General features: G+C 43.1%; 1 long non-coding RNA gene across 3 annotated transcripts in view; it reads left to right on the forward strand.

Moving 5' to 3' along the window:
- LOC118645154 overlaps positions 1 to 16068 on the forward strand; it is a 71729-nt gene extending 55661 nt beyond the window's left edge. For 2 of the 3 annotated variants that reach the window (XR_004962953.1, XR_004962950.1), the window contains one exon: positions 11547 to 16068. This is a non-coding gene — a long non-coding RNA (uncharacterized LOC118645154). The remainder of the gene's footprint in view (positions 1 to 11546) is intronic. The other variant, XR_004962952.1, reaches the window with a different exon arrangement.
- The last annotated feature ends 1123 nt before the right edge of the window (positions 16069 to 17191 follow it).

Raw genomic sequence — 17191 nt, forward strand, 5'->3', positions numbered from 1 at the left:
AATGGAAAAGGCAATAAATAACCGTTGTATAAAAGAACGGCTGTAACAATGAAAAAAAAGGAACAACCGTTAGAATTTCGATTTACGATTAAATCTGTAATCTTTTGCAATTGAGATGTCATGACTCACAGACATTATCTGCAAAGAGTTTTGCTGAATCGAGATGCGCCGTTTCCGCGGCGAGGACGATCATTTTGGGAAATTGCCGATGATAAGAACTCTTGAGTGTATGTGAAAATGTATGGTTCACATATAAGCCGCTCCCCATTTCGGAAACGTATACCAGACTCTGGCAAATACTCGTTTCAGACGCAGCCTCCTTTATGCGAGATACTCCAGGAATAGTCCGTGGTACAGCGATACTGCTTATTGTCCCCTGCATTATGCTATAATAGAATCACTTTGTTATGGCAGGGCGATTACCTTCTCCGTGTGTCGGTCGACGTATACGTATATACACGCTGAACGCGTCGTTGTGTATTCTCAGACGTTAGTTTCGTAATTTCGGCTGCAGATAGACATAATCAGTCCAAATGATACTCGCCCGCTGATTTCGCGATAACCAATCTTTAATCTACGATATTCTCAGTTCACCGAGAAGTGACATAATAATCCCGTTATAATTAAGAAGTTGATTTTATTATATAATCCATCCGTAAATTCAACGTAGGAAATCTTTTTCTCCCTCGTCGCGGCCTAAGTGAGATTACAGCAGATTTTTAAACGTTCTTCTGTAATTTACGTTATCCTGGGAAAAGTCGGAATTACTGTCGTACGTGCGTGTGGAAAATTTCTCCGAAGCTGAGTGTAAAAAGTGTAAATTATTTCCTCAAATTAATGCTTATTAAGTCCGAATTTAAACGTTACCGTGTCGCGTTTCATGGTGCAAGAATTTAATTGCACACCTCGCCGCGAAATGAAATGACAAATAAGATATGCGATAGCGGGAGCGAGAGTACCGAAGCGCGAATTGCACACATCGGTTGCAGGTGCATCCGCATGAAAATGGCACCGAAGATCTTATCTCTGTAGATCACATCGCGCGGCGACAGGCCAGCGACGGGCAACAAAGAGGAGAAAGTCCCGTCCATCAGGGGTGAACGAACGGAACACGAGCAGGCCGAGTGCCGAATGTGGCATTTTTTCGAAAGCTCTTAGCTCTGTAATTAGTCACGCAACGAGCGTAACGTGAGCGTATATACGTACATCAGGTAGCGCGGTAATCATACCAAAAAAAAAAAAAAAAAGATGAAGCTATAATCAACGATCTCTCGCTGACGATCTTTCTTCCCGAGCTGCCTCTTCTTCCTCCTCCTCATAAAGTATCCCTTATGAGCCCTCGAGCACTTTACCGATCGATATCTCTCGAGTTTAATTTTTAACGATACACCTTCGTTAGGAGCGTTTCATATTTATAGATTTTGGAGAAGACGTTAATGGAGGACATCCGGAATTGTGCGTTACACTTGCCGAATGTGTCGTTTCACGCGGGGTCTTCCTCGGTCATTCCCCCGCGATATTTGCTCGTAAAAGTGCATAATAATAATTTTCGGTATGCAGCCCCTTCCGTGCCTGCGGTTTCCCGCAGCCGGGCTCGCACATAATACCCGCTACGTCGGCGAATCTTTTTTCTTTTCGTCGTTTTCGTCGGCGGGCAGCGACGTCTGACCCGCCGTGCTGGTTTTACCCGAGGAATCAGACTGTGACGAACGCGGGGAATTTCATCCGGTGGCATGTAGCAACGCGCGGATCGAACCGACGGCGCGGCCGCGCGGTGTGGGAATAATACGATGTGCCATTAGCGTAATTTAATATAGCGGCGCGTATACCCCCGTCCGGGAAATATGCGATATATATATTCCCGCGCACGTCGCCGCGACAGAACACGATTATTCGCATGATTATTGGACTTTTTTTTCCCGTCGGGCGCGCGATCGTTATCCTTCCTCGGGCCGTAATTAACGCGAAGCGCTAGGCTCTATCGATGGAAACGATTATAATTACATAAATTAATACGTCGCTTCCCGTCGAGGAGGGTGCATAATGATTGCCTCGTATTCGCGCGCGTTTGATGTTTAAATAAAAATGCAAATCTGCACCAATTTATAAAGGGCCGACCGACCGCGACCCGACGACTAATCGATCAAGAAACTGTACGCGCGGCGCGATAATTGATTCGCCTCCTACAGCAAGCTGCGAACGATCCGCTGTTGCCATGCAATGACGACCTGACATGCAGATATATGGTATTCATACGAATACGTATGTATACATAAATCTGCACAACTGTCGGTGCCACGAATGTCGACGGCTTGTCGGGTTTGTAAAGCAATCAGACGGATCTCGAGAGCGTGTAATTTGTTCCAATTTATTTGTCCCCTCCCAAAAGTTGTCATATCCTTCTGGCGCGGTGTCTTTCCGACAATATTCAATTATCCAACGTTATGCGAATAGCCTCGTGTCGCGGTGATCGCACACTTGAATTACTTTTTGTCATATTTCCCATTTGATTGGAATGCAAATAAACGTTGGATATTGTAACTTGGTGTTTCAAGTATTTATTACAATCATGTTTAACCTTTCGCCAAATAATTAATTTAGCATAAGCTGTGCACCAGCAGATCCTCTAAATTGTATATCACCTTTAAAAGTATAAAATTAATAAATTGAAGTAATGAAAAACATAAGAATTAATTAACGCTCTTATCTCAGTAATAATTTATTGGGGAATTTATTATAATAAAATTTGAAGCTCCACTATTTAGAAGAAATTAATAGATTTGCTAAAGACAGCAAAGACTTGCAAATTGCAAGCACACATATTTATACAATGAATGTAAAATATTCTATAACAAACTTTTTCTCATAAAGATGTAAAAATTCAAAGAAATGCATTTAGAAAAATTATCAGGTTGCGAAATCAGAATTAACACGCTCGCTTAAACTTCCGCTAAATCGTTAAACGACGAGTTGTGCTCAAGTACGCGCTGCATCTCGATTGTCAAGGTGACAATTCGCGCGGTTAATTGTGCGAACTCACGTTGTTAAAAGTCGAAACAATAGGAAACGTCCGGTCGCGCCCAGTTGCGCGCAGAACGTATAATCGCTGTAATATCATAAGTAGCAGTGCTGATGACGCCCCGCATACATAATAAACTGGCGCGAGGTGTCCGCGCAGCGAGCACCGGCATTGTGACGATACGTGACGGTCGTGGCGTTTATGCGCCACGGGGGCGAACGTAGCCATTAATGTCGACCGCATCCAGGGTCATCCCTTTTCCCCTCCGATGGCAGGGCGAGTCCGCGAGTCCGCCCCCGCTGCCGCCGCTTCCCTTGCACAATATCACGGAATGCCGGGCGCCCGACTCCTATAATGTAACATGGCCGGCCGTTTATTACGAGGCACGCCATAGAGTCAAGAGCAGAGCATATAATTGGCAGAGAAGCTATGAGACGCTGAAGAGCACGTATTACGCGAAACGCGGCTGTGCGCGCAGGTATGTGTATGTATGGTGTGTATGTGTGTGTGTATGTGAGTGACGCGCGTAAAATGCTTACCCGGCGAAATGGAGTTTGATGAAAAAATATTACGAGGGGCGGAGGCGCTTTTCGTTTCGCCTCGCATTTACAAAAAAAGGGAGAAAAATGTAAAAATAGAATAAATTAACAAACGGACTAAAATCTAATCGAGTTTAAATGGTTACCGAAGAAAACCTTACAAGTCGAGCATTCTATTTTTTAATATTTTTTAATTCGCAGTTTTTTATTCTGGACGCAAACGTAGACAGTTTCGCGGTCTCCCGGGTATGTCATGGAAAAATGCAAACAGCATTAAAGACTGTTGTTCCGTGAAACAAAAAGTGTGTCATGGAATATTCGGACAAATTTGTTGGTAATTGCGGGCAATTGGATGACTCGCTGTAAAGCAGACCTCTCGGTCCGCCGCGGATAAGCGCCGACTCCGGGACTCCCGCAGCTTTAAGAGCCCGAGATCGTTCTCGGCGGACGAGTTTATCGCGGAAACACACGCGCGCGCGCGCGCCCGAGACGGAGGTGACCGGTGAAGAGACAGATTCGTCTTAATTCGCGTGAAGAGCCCTCAGCTCTCGTGAAGGTTTCCCCCGGACTTAACCACGCCAATGGGATTACTCCGGAGGAAAAGCTGCGGGGCGCAAAATTTATCACCGAGGACTTCGTTAGCGCTTTTGTTGACCCGTAAATGAAAACTTATGCCTCTTCCTGGCCTAGGATTTTTGATCCGGTAGCAAATATTGTGCGCGGGAGAAAAAGGCACGATAATCTCCCCGAGCTCAAATAGATTGATCCTCTCTCTCCTCCCCTCTCCTCGCGCCCTCCCGTCACATTTTATTCGCAATTTACGTGTCGCGCAATTAACTGTCGAACGTAAACAGCTTCGCGTCCGATAGAATTAGTTTATAGACCGTCCGGAAGATGAAATTACTATATTCGCGCTTCTCGTGCAACGAGTAAACGGGAACTGGTGCAAATTAAAAACTCCAGCCTATTCCAGCCTCGTATCATCTCGACTCGCGCGTCTGTAGTCGAGCGGGCGTTCATAATCAATATCACTCATCTCTCGCTTATGAATTTTTTTGCGATATCTCGTTCTTTAAACGAACAAAACTCGTTCGGCAAAAATTGTATCCGTTTAATCTGGGGCACATGTATAATCAACGACTCCAATAGAGCGGCAAATGAAGCGAGAAATCGCGGTTAGTGAGACGCCGCGCGCGCCGGGCCGGTTACCGGGCATCTTGGCAGCCATTCAATATTTTAACGTTCGTTGGAGTCGAATTTCCGAATGGTCCTTTTGTTGTCCCGCGTTGTAAGAGAAATATACGGCGCGCGCGGCTCGTTGCGAGATCGTCTGTACCAATTAACGCCGGGGCCGGCATCTAACTAACGGGGGAAGCCGCTTGCATCGCCCACAATAAACTCATCCCCGCATAAAATACAAAACCGATGTCATTAATCTCAATGCGAAGTAGTGGCTTGTAATTAATGCGCCGCGCTACCCAGGGCCAAGGGGTACGTGTGTACATACACTGGGGCCCAAAAGTGCAATGTACGCCTTTCCGCGATGCAACAGATTGGGCGTCGAGGCGCGGATGCATATGAGAGCGAACGAATCAAATATAAATTTATGCCGGGCGCGCACGCCAGCCACATACCGTATTGTAATATGTTGAATTCGTTATTTATGGCGACGCGACCGCGCGTCTCTCGCGCTTGTCGCGCGTACGCAGTTATGTGTACGTGCAAATAGTGCATTATTTACGACGGCGACGTTAATTACTTAATGCCGCGCGCGCTGCAAAACACGCCCTATCGTGCGCGGAATTTTCCGCTTCCCATTCTCAGTCATTATGCACGATTCCCGCATCGTGATGCAATCTCCCTTTTCGCTATTTAGTTTTCTCTCCCCTCGCAACCCTGTCGCCCCGCCCGCAACCGCAATCCACTCGAATATCCCGATCACCCGCGGGTTTGATGCTAATTAACGTTTGTGTCGTTGCACTTATGAAATACCAATCGGCCGGCACCAGCACGCGCGGTGCACAGTCATGAAACTCGATGAGATCGTCTTTCCCATCTCCACGGGCGAATCACCCTAATTGCCGTGAATCGGTTTGCCGCCGGCGAACCGGCGAGCACCGTAGCGTTAATTCGATACTATCGCGTCGGCAGAACAAATGTAATGAAATTTGGCTCTCCGCCTGGGATCGAAGGGCCTCGGAGAAAGGCGAGCTGTATCGCAAAGGCAAACGCGTATCGCGAGGAAAAAAAAAAAGAAACTCATTCTCAAAGGCGCTCACCGTGGAACGTGGCCGTGGATGGCGGTGACGGTGTCGCGTTACAAGCACTCTACCAATCAGGATTATGTTGCGCGCCGCGTTATTGGCTCTTATCGAGGCACCCCCGAGTGTGTTTCCTGCGTGCACCTGTTCGCCCCGCCACGCACGGACGGCCGAAATCTTACCTCGTCTTAGCTTTCCTCTTAGCTGCCCTTCGTCGTGAATTAATGAAAGGTATCTTAATACCAGCTCGATCAGCCGAGCCCGACGATCCCCTTGCGTACGGACAGGGAAAGAACATTTTCTTAATTAAACTCGATACACGATCGGTGCCTCAAGTACGCATCGACGCATCAATCTAATGAATTAAAAGTCTACCATTTGTTTATATTTGCATTTCACGATCCTCGATTTAAAATGCTTCTCAAAGCTTTGTGAACTGTACAGACTGAAACGTGGGCTCTAAAATTTATAAATGAAAGTTCTAAATCTTTCTCCAAGAGCTTCCAATTTTGCAAATCTAATTTGGGCAACATCATATCTCCCTTAGTCGGTCTAAGTTGATCTAACCCTTCGCGCTGGACGGTACGAGTGTCGGATTAGATTTAGCCGTCGTTGGAGGCGAGCTCACTTCATAATGACCGAGGGAAAGGGACTCATTGTCCATCTACGGAGAGACGAGGGTCGTACAGTTAACTTTACCCCGAAGGTATTGGCAGCTACGCGGGGACCGATGCGCATCCCGCACCATCCTGAACGAGTTAGAAAGTCATTGTTTGCGACATCGAGTGGCGTCCCCGAGAGGCACGAAGATGTTATTTTCGATGGTGGTTTCCCAAGGTGAGGTGTAGCCGTGAAACAAGATCGATATCGGGGTCGCGGCAGGTACATGTACGAAACCACGGGCAAACTTTGTTGGCGATAGTCATTTGCAAGTGGAATTGGATGGCGTGGTAGCGTGGCGCCAACTTTGCAGAAAGGCGGATAAAAATAGCAGATATACCAAAGAAAATGTAATAATACAAAAGAGTGGTCCCTTAAGAGGAGTCGTATTGTCATTGCATCACGTAAATTAAGCTAACAGAGACCAGGAATAAGTTTTATTGCATTGAGATTTTTTTTCGATGTTATCAATTGGACAGTTTGCATTTCGAAAACAATGAAACGTGTACCCGACTCTACAACACGTACATATAGCATTTGCAGTTCGTCGACAGGAGGGGAAATTTCAAACGAAGCGCACGTTCGCGCAGGCAGTCAATAACGATCACAGATTGCTCTTTGTTGCTAAAAGCCCTTCGTGCGTATATGTGTGTGTGTGTGTGTGTGTTTGCGCGCGATGCGAGCGACAATACGCGCACGCGAGGATACGGTTACTCCGAAGTTACGACCGGTGCCCTTTGTGAGGCAAGATAATAACGCGGTTTTCGACGTAGCCGAAACCAGCGAGTCTCGCTTCGAAAGGGAAACTAAGCGAATTACGCTTCGCGTCGGTGCCTAATTCGATGGCATGTACCCCAGCGGCAAGTGTGTGTCACACATGTCGAGACGCGTGCGCACATCTCACATAGTTAAATTAACAGGCTTGGTGAAATTGTCTTTTGATACAATGCACGTGTCTTAAATAATAATTACGAATTAAGTTATTTGCAAGTTCTAAAATGGGATTTCACTCTTAGAAAGACAGAGAGAGAGAGAGAGAGAGAGAAAAGAGCATAATTTGCACAGCCAAATATTACAAATTATTTAAATAAAAGATATACAAATTATATTACATAAATTAAATATTATATAAATTTTTTAAATATTAATTTTCACGCACAAATTCAAAGTCCTAATTGAATTCCAAGCCTTCAGCTTCTGATAAAAATAAATTATTTTAATAGCTAATAAGCTAACACTAGTTGTATTTGTTTTTATTAATTAAAAAAAAATAGGTACGAATGAAGAGAAACGGACTGAAAGAGTTCGACTGTTTGCCTTTATTTCTGCGACGTATCAGCGACACGTGTACTTTCACATTTAACGCGGTTTAATGCCCTCGCATCGTCATTTCGCCGAACGTGACGACAATGGGGTGACGAGCTGAAGTTTCGATTTTACCTACACGGTGGCGATTCGGCCTTTTTTTCGCTGCACTTCCCGCCGCTGCTGATGAAAACCCAGCAGTCGGCCGAGCGCGGAGAGTTTCGACAGTCGTAAAACTTTCGTATTGTCCCGTCGGCCGTTTTACCGGTACCGCCGAACCGACGCTCTTTGTTTCGCGAACCGCACCCCTGCAGAAGCGATTCGACCCGCTAGTCGTACTTTGGCTGGCTCGTACTCAAATTACCCGAAGGTACTCCATCGCGGCGGAGCGCGCATACATTCGCGCGCATACGTATATATATATATTTTTTTTTTCATTGCGGCTCGACTGCCACAAAAGCGTACCGGTGTATTCTCTTACTTTCAGTTGCTCGTTCGTGCAAAATTTTACTCGGTACCGAAACAACCAAACTGGCGCATGAATAGCTGCGCTGTTTGCATTCGTTTACGCTAATGTATAGTTCAACTTTTTGTCATACGTTTAATTTTTTAACTGAAATTACGAAAATTCAATATTTGATATTGATTTAATACTTTTCACTCTTGCAACAAATTATTAGTTTTTTAATGTAAAAATATAATTTTAAAAGTGATATATTTTAATATTAAATTCTGATTAATATTCAACGCGATATATATTTCCTCTCTCCCTCTTTCTCTTTTTCTCTTTCTCTCTGGTTATCGGCACATAAACTGTGTAATCCGAGCTAAGTTGTTCTCGTGCATTGTGTATAAACGTAAATTAAAGTCAAATTATTGCATCCGGTAACCGAATCGTTTCGTAAAGTAAACATGAAACCAAGAGGCATCCCAGATCGATCCAGATGGCTCGCATATACCTAGTCCTCCCTTTCCGTTTTAGGACACTTCAACGTCAACCCTCCGTACATCTTCGTGGGTAGACGTGGGAATATTACCAGCTATACCGGTACTCGTTACTAAAGTTCGATGGTAGATACGACGAAGGATTCTCTATGAAGACTTTACGTCGGTTAATCGAACTGGGTCCCTGTCTCTTACAAGGAAGTTCGCCTTGTATGGCGGCGTCGTAGAGTGTAGTAGTTAATTGCAAGACGCGATGAACTCATCCTATCTTCAGTACCTCTATTGGTATAAAATTAATTCTATTTCTCTGAAAAGTTTTGATGCACATTAGGAACTGTTTGCTGTTAGAGATAGTCTAAATTATCGTTGTTATGTATATGTACCATGATTTAATTGATGAATATGAAGATGTTTTAGAAAGACGATAATTCGCTTTTATCAGGAAAACAGATTGATTAATTATGAATTATCAAAATGATATATGATATGAATGAACGCGTGTACTGTGGGAAAAACTTACGCGTAATATATATTCGCCAATTTGTCGCGACAGGAATGGGACGGGATCAGGGCACAAGCAACAAAGGCTCTGCAGTCGCCTGATTAATTTCGCAAGACAGTGAGCTCTGCCCGCTGGGGTACTAGAAGATAAATGAGATCATTTCAAGACGATTGCGCGTCAGACCGACTGTCAGACATAACATACCACTGTCTCCCTACAATTGTAGTTAAATTTACGTGATTGCGATCAATTAAACAAATATTAGGAACAATGTTGATAATGTCATTTAGTTACACACACACACTCACACACACACACAAGTATATTACATTAATCTAGATAATCAAAATTATTAATCCAAATTTATTATATACTCTCCAGAAGATATCTTTTTCATGTTTAATACATATTCTATATATATGTATATATATATTTGAAGTCGTACATAAAATATTTCTAAATATCATTGATTATTGGATAATTAGATATTCAATATCTTATAAATCAAGCTAATCAGTTACATACAGTTTCCAAAAAATTAATTAATTAATTATTTGAAGAAACAATTCAATAATCAATAATTCTTTCCTCTTACATGTTAACGCGATTAATCACTTCGTCGCTGTTAATTAAGAATTACAAGTTCTATTTGTGCTGAACTCGTTCTAGTGTCTGATTGTGTCACGGACATTCTTACAAAATTGCACGCATGTCTTCATGTGGCTCAAACAATGTCACACATTCCATTCTTGTCACGAGAAATTTGTAATATGTGAATTTATGCGTATTGTTTCCGAATAATTCCATATTTGCATATTTTATTAAGTAATCTAAAATATATATTAAATTTAATATCTTTATTTTTTATATTATATGATTTTTTGTTTGCGTACAATTTTCTAATATACGCAGTCAAAGAATTCTGATAAGTTTCTCGATTATTATCTTTAATATACATAACTTTTGTACACATTGCGAAGAGTATAATCGATATCTCTACACAAGCTATCCCCGTTCGTCTCGGATTCACTTGCCGCGATAGCGTTCTGCATTCGGGTCCCGTGACGACGAGGGATGAGTTTCGAGACGAGCGTGTGCCTATGTCTAAACATTCTGCGCACGTTTCCGTGAGACATCTCCGTACACGAGATTGGTACCAAATTCCCATTATGCCCGGACTGTTCCCTCCTTCGCTCGCCTTACGAGCGATCTAACGGCCGATCTAGATGGCGATCTAACGACCGATCTAGCGACCGATCTGACGGTATCGCAGGCATCCGCGTAATTCTAGCCGCAGCGGCGAACCCGCACGCAGCAATGCGCGTGCTGAAGCACTCGTGTAGCACAATTACGGATCCTCCCTGTGAATACGGATGTCGCAATTGCACGGACGCGCCCATTCTGCGAGAATGAGCGAGTCTGTCGAATGCGTCGCCTATCGTCCGCGAGGCAATCTCAGATTGTCTTGTCATCAAAATTCAAAGCGAGTATCAAAGTCAAGGGTATAGTAATAAAGTATCAGTATCTTATACGGATGCATTTCTCAATATAAATTACAATTTACATTTGATTTGTTTTTGTATTGGGATTTTTTGGAAAATTTTTTTGGATAATTAAAAATTCAATGCTTTCGAAGAGAAACTTCTATAAAAAAAGCAAACTTTTGCGTTTATATTTTATAATCAGATATAAATAAGTTACCTCAAAACTGTTGAGCTTTTTTGTTGTCTTATATTTTTCCACTGAAAAATTTTATCGATTGACATTAGATATTCTAATTGAACAGTTCTAAGCGCTTTTTGAAAACTCGAAAAATACTTTGCAACGATAAAACTACAGATCTAATTAAGCTTGCAATTAGTTGTCGTTGCTACGATAATCAAACTTATTGTAACTTTATTGTCACGACTATGTAAGACTTTGAGAAACATGCAACAAGGCAACAGCGCATAGTGAAAGTAGTTTAAGTCAGTCAAACTGTCAGACGGCGAATTATTAATAAGCAATAATGTAAAATATTATATATTAAAGTGCCGACAAAGAGCAACGACATGAGTTGTTTTTGAAAGAGGTTGTTTATGCAACACCTTCGAGAAAAATAAAAATTGCACGATGAAGATGAGTGCTGAAATCCATGCGCGAAAACAGTTAACGCATACGTAAGTCATACTTCATCGGTTTGGTTGTCAATTAGTTATGTCCGAAGAAAGCATACTTTTTCTACATGTTAAATGCGCGAGCGCGTTATAAACGTTATTTCCCCTCGAGTGCAATTTGCGCCAGCAACTTTTAAAGTCAAGAAATGCATTGGCAAGTTTTCAGGACACAACGACGTGCAGCAGCCGAGAGTAAGCAATTTGTACAAATTAACTCACGCACCACGAAACTTTCTCACTGTCGAAACGGAGGTGGAAACCCCAATGGCGACGACGGTACGCGGAATTCTAGAAATTCTGGCCCGAGACATGAGGACAAACGCGCGCCAGGAACGCCATTTCGCGCGAAGGCACGAAGGACAACTGCAGTTACGATTATGGGAGTTGTGCCCTGCCTGGGTACCTCTACTTACAGCATATTAGCGACCTGAGACGGCCATTAAACTGGGCTCTTACAAGATAGACCGTAACATTGCACGACGCCACGATTGCCGACCCCTGGCTTCTCTCTCGTCTCTGCCTCGTACTTACGCTGGTCCCCCGGTAATGACCTTACTTACACGTCACTCATTTATAAAATAGGTAAGACTTTCGCGACCCGAGCCACCTGGAACGCCACTTGGAAGGAAACGACGTCGATCTATCGGCGATAACTTCGTAATTACACGAGCCATCGTAATGACACGTTCAGAAAATTAATCGAATTACTTAACAGGATTACTTCGTTTCCAACGTTGGCGGAAATTGCTTTTCTATAAAAGTTTCTTTAGAAAAATATACAATCGTAAGATATATCACTTTGCCAGATGCTTTCGTTTAATGTGATTGCTGAAAATAATTTACCGGAGGCAATATGTGTGCATGGCGTGAGCACTCGAAGGAGAAAGAGGGTTAAATGAGGATGCGGAGAACCGTAATAATGAGGCACGTCCCAAGAAAGCGAAGCTCATTGACTTGCCAAGAGCAAAAGGTTGCATAATAGCAGACCGTTACGTGACGCGGTGAATTCATCGCAATTATATACAGTCGTTTCGGAATTTCGAGCATATCTTCTCGCGTAAATTTTTCGCGCCAATAACAGCGAATTGAAAATTATGTTCTCGAAATTCCGGCCGTCAAGGCGTGGATTTCTCATGGAACATGGCAGACAAGGATAATGAGACTTTGACCCAACTCCGACAGAAATCATCGTAATCTGTCTTGTGGTAATAAAAAAAAAAAGCTGTAACAAAAAAGTCGAGAGTTATTCCGCGCGGAGGCGGATTTATCGGCTCGTTCGATGTAACTTCCGTTAAATGTGTTCGGAACATGTAAAAGTTTATATGTTACGATTCAGCAGTCACAGTGCCGGACACATCTACTTTTGCAATCCGATTACGTTGGGTAGTAAAACTGAATTGGCCGTAGGATAACTCTAGCATACTATCCGTTTCGATATCCTTCGTGCATTAGCCTCATTACGGGGACCGGTTAAAATCCAGCCGCGCTAATAGCGTTTAATTGACCCTCGTCCGAGTGTCAATGAAACACGCGGTCTTGCCTCTGTCATAGCACCGACCATTAATTGCGCATAGCAAGAGCGCAATAATTTGCCAATTTTCCTCAAATAATTTTCGCGCCAGTCGTAAACTCCAACGCGAGTGTTAAACAAAGTTTGCGGTAAAGATGTCACAAATAATATAATTAATTACAGATTAAAGAATGAAAAAAGGAAATTTAAAATTGCATAGTTATTAATGCAATAAAGTTTCTTCGGATTATCGGAGTTATATTTTCTTATTATCTCTATTATAATATTTAAAGTCATATTTCATATTTAAAGAACGCTTAAAGCTCTTCAGCCGCTAACCCATCCTGACGGTAAGTAGAAACTGGCGAGCCGTCTCAATGGCGGTACATAATTAATCGATCGTTAATGTTTTCGAGAGAGACGGAGGAGAAGGCTGACGGAGGACCGGCCCATTCTTCGTGGAGTGTTCGATCGACTGGATATTAGAGTGTTTACCCAAGCTTTACGAAGCTACTCGGCGCATTGTCTGTTTGCACGAGAGAACGGCACGGCTCCCGGAGGACTGTCTAACGACATTAGCTTGGGATTTGTCTTCGGGGCTGGATACGACGACTACGAGAGGGAAAGCGAGAGGAGGTACACGCTATTAATATTGCGCCGGTATCGCAGTTTCGCCAGACTCCGCCGTCCTTAAGGGAGATACGCGCGTGGATAAGGCGAGACGCGCGTTGGCACCGGCGCAACTCGACACGGGAAATGAAGCTGTCCCTATCGTTCTTTATTGAAATCACGACGACAGAATGGCCTACGCATTACGTACGTCATAAGATTCCTCGCAAGGTATGCCGCTAGCATAATACCCATTCTTCTTTATCTTATTTATGTATTTCTTTTACGTTTTTGTCTTAAAATTGATACACAAAATTATCTTTCGATCTCTGAGACGTTAATTTTTTTGCAATAAATTCTTTATAGTATTTAAAGGGAGAATTTGTATTAACATTATTATTATTAAATTGATTATCAATTTTATTCAATTTAGAACCGTGTTTCAGAAATCGAAAATTCAGCGCAGTTTGATAAGCTTGAAATGTACATAATGTCACAAAGAAAATGTCAACTGTGATGGAATAAAGAACTTTTTTAATTAATTGTGTTTTTCATATTGGTCTACATGCTCCCCCTATTACTGTTTAAAATTATTTTACGATAGTTAAAAATATCCTTTCTGCGCGGTAAATAAACGCGCAACCGTAAACCAATTCTAACTGGAAATTATTTTATCATTCAGCCATTGGCACAACGCTCGGTAAGCACGAGTCGTTAATTTGACGACAACGAATGAGGCCGGAATATCCGCCACGGTCGAGATATAATTATATAAACAATGATGCCAGACTGTTGTGAAATAATGACAGAAACGGTACGTCTCTTCTCCCCCTGGGAACGACCCACGTAAGAGGTGCTTCATTAAATACTTGGATCCCTAAGAGACTTCTCCCTTCTTCATTGCGAATTGGCAAGGAGCAAAGGGAATGATTATAATAATAATTACAAGGATATTAATAATCGCGGGAGATACGCGGATAACGAGATCCATGCAAACTTTAATAAACTTCCGGTGAACGAAATTGTGCGCCATTAAACGACCGACATTGCTGCAGTCGTCGTGGCACAAATTAGAATTTGCCATTTACCGTCAATCATATATAACGTCCTCCGATTCGTCGAGGAACTTATCTCGAGGAATACCTCGCCGTGCCGTCCGCCACTTGACCGTCCTTTGTTCGTTCCCTCCGACGGTTGTTTTTCATCAGAGAAGATTAATAAAACTCATCAGCAGCTCGCTAGCAGAAGTGCCAAACATTCCCGGTATCACAAACGCGTCCGCCGTCGTTGAACGCGCATCCGGAAAGCGAATATAAATGCAAATGAAATTTGGAGAAAACCGCGGGCGGGCCCTCCTCCAGCGGCGTGCAAAAATTTTCCAGCGAGTCAAGGGTATAGCGTCATATCGAAAACGGTCACGCGGCCCCGGGAGAAAACGTTATTAATAACAGAGAGGGTGACAGCGGGGGTGACCCTGCCCCGGGATTCTCTCCGCTCGGCGAAGGCAAGCCACCCCTGAGTTGACGCGCGAGACGCCTAATGACAATTAATTTAATGTCTTCGTCGGAAAGCACGCGGGGACATCTCTCGCGACGGGCCTTTGAGACGCTTCCGTTTCTGACGAGGGGCAGAATGGTATATCAGAGTGGTCGCGGGCTACCGCACTAGAATCTGCCTCGAGCGCCTCGGACCGGCCGTTGGCCGATCCATTAATCACGAATGAGCGCCGCGCGAATAATAATTGATCCCGAATCCTCAAGGCGGCCTCGATTTAGCAGGCACTACTCCTTGTGATGATTATTTGAGTGAAGAGCTGAGCTGGAACCCCGCCACGCCGAGAAACGCGTCTTGCCGCACAACTCGAAACGTATTCCGCTCGCCGGACGTAAATCATTACGGATTTGTGCGGAGTGTGCCCCTCGCGGGACGAAGTAGCGACTATATTTAGAGAATTTTTGAGTAATTCAACTTCCACTCACTTTCGTCCCCGTGCCGATCCCGTTTAGAACCGTAACGCTTCGAGTTTTTTTTTTTTCCGTCGTGCTCGCTCGCTTGTTACGAGCAAGTTTGAAATTGTCGTGGTGCTACAATGGGTCCATTAATCAAGCGCTCGAACGCGTATCTTTTGAATGGCGATTGATCCCACGCCCCAAATGGATTTTTGCCCGGAGCTACTCGCCGCGCTACCACGACTCGCTCACCCTCCGAGGGGCAATAACGACTTCACCACGGCGATATCGATGTATCGGCGATCCGATGTCTGGTACGTGACGTGGTGTGTTTTCAGGACCCGCAGGTGTGCTTAAAATTGCGTTCGTGGAAAATATAATGTGGCCGCGGATATAACAATTTTCCTTCGTTATACCGATTCTCGCGTTCTATCTATTGTTTCTTCTAATTAGCTCTGCGTTAATAATGCGATTAATTAATGTAAAAAGGTAAAAAGCGATAGCGTAAATGTGTATGTATAATTCTTTGTTTGCTAAAATTATCTGCGCGGTCTTAAAATTTTGTAACAATTTTTCCTATATTTATATCACATTTTTAACAATAGGAAAAAATAGTATTAATTTAACTAATTATTCAACTTTAAAATAATTAAATTATTTTAGTTGAACTTAAATAAATGCATAATATACTTGAACTTCAATATTTACATATTTAACTGATATATATGACAAATTTAGTCAAATTAACTTTTTTTATACGTCTAAAATTTGCGCTATTATACGTGTGATATAATATGCAATATAATATGCAATATATTGCACATAAGCTATTTTTAAAAGTGCTTTTTTTTTAAATAAAAAATATTTAAATGAAGAGTCAAATTGTACATTACCAATACATGATTAACAGCAATTAAAACAAAATGAAATTTGAAGTAAAAGAGTATGGTATTATTGTATAATTTAAAATTTTACAATGAGAGAAATATCGAGATAAAATTTGGATAAAATGTCGCATTCGCGTAATGAATTGCGCCTCGAGGCACATTACCGTACGTGAAATATTTCCTCGGCGGGTTTGTACCACAAAAATTATTGTCATTTGTAACGCAGCTTGTGCTAGGAACTGCCTATAAATTTAGTTCATTAATTATAATTAACGTGGCCATTAATCTGCCGATAATCGGGATCCATCGCATAAATATCATTGGTGTATAATTGATATAATAATTATACTGTATCTGCCATACATTTATGTTAATTTATTTCGTTCGAGGAACAATAAGTATTCCTCCGATGGCGATAATCAAATCGCGGTCAATCAAGATAAATCGGAGATGTCTACGGACTGCGGCGCGAGAACCCCCCGCGGAGTCAAGGTCATATTCCCTTTAAGGATTCCAACGGCCCTATCTCACTGACCAAGAGGAATCCCCCTTTTCTAGGTCGTTAACGGCGACCGTTAAGGCGAGAGCCCTCGATTGGCCGGTCCTCGTATATTTTTCCGATTTCGGTGCTCACTCCTTTGTCTGTACGGCCTTTGGTGACATTATGCGCGATAAAACCTGCGAGAGGCGGGCGTCGCCCGTGATCTTACGCGAGAAGCACTCGGGGGGGGGGGGGGGAAACAAAGAGCCGTCGAGAGGATGGCTAAACGGGGGATGAATCCGGGGTGACAGGACAGACAGGGCCCTCCCCTCCCTCCCATCGCGCGCCAGCAACAACCCCCGGATACC

Source organism: Monomorium pharaonis, chromosome 4 (genome assembly GCF_013373865.1).
Source record: "Monomorium pharaonis isolate MP-MQ-018 chromosome 4, ASM1337386v2, whole genome shotgun sequence".
NCBI lineage: Eukaryota > Metazoa > Arthropoda > Insecta > Hymenoptera > Formicidae > Monomorium > Monomorium pharaonis.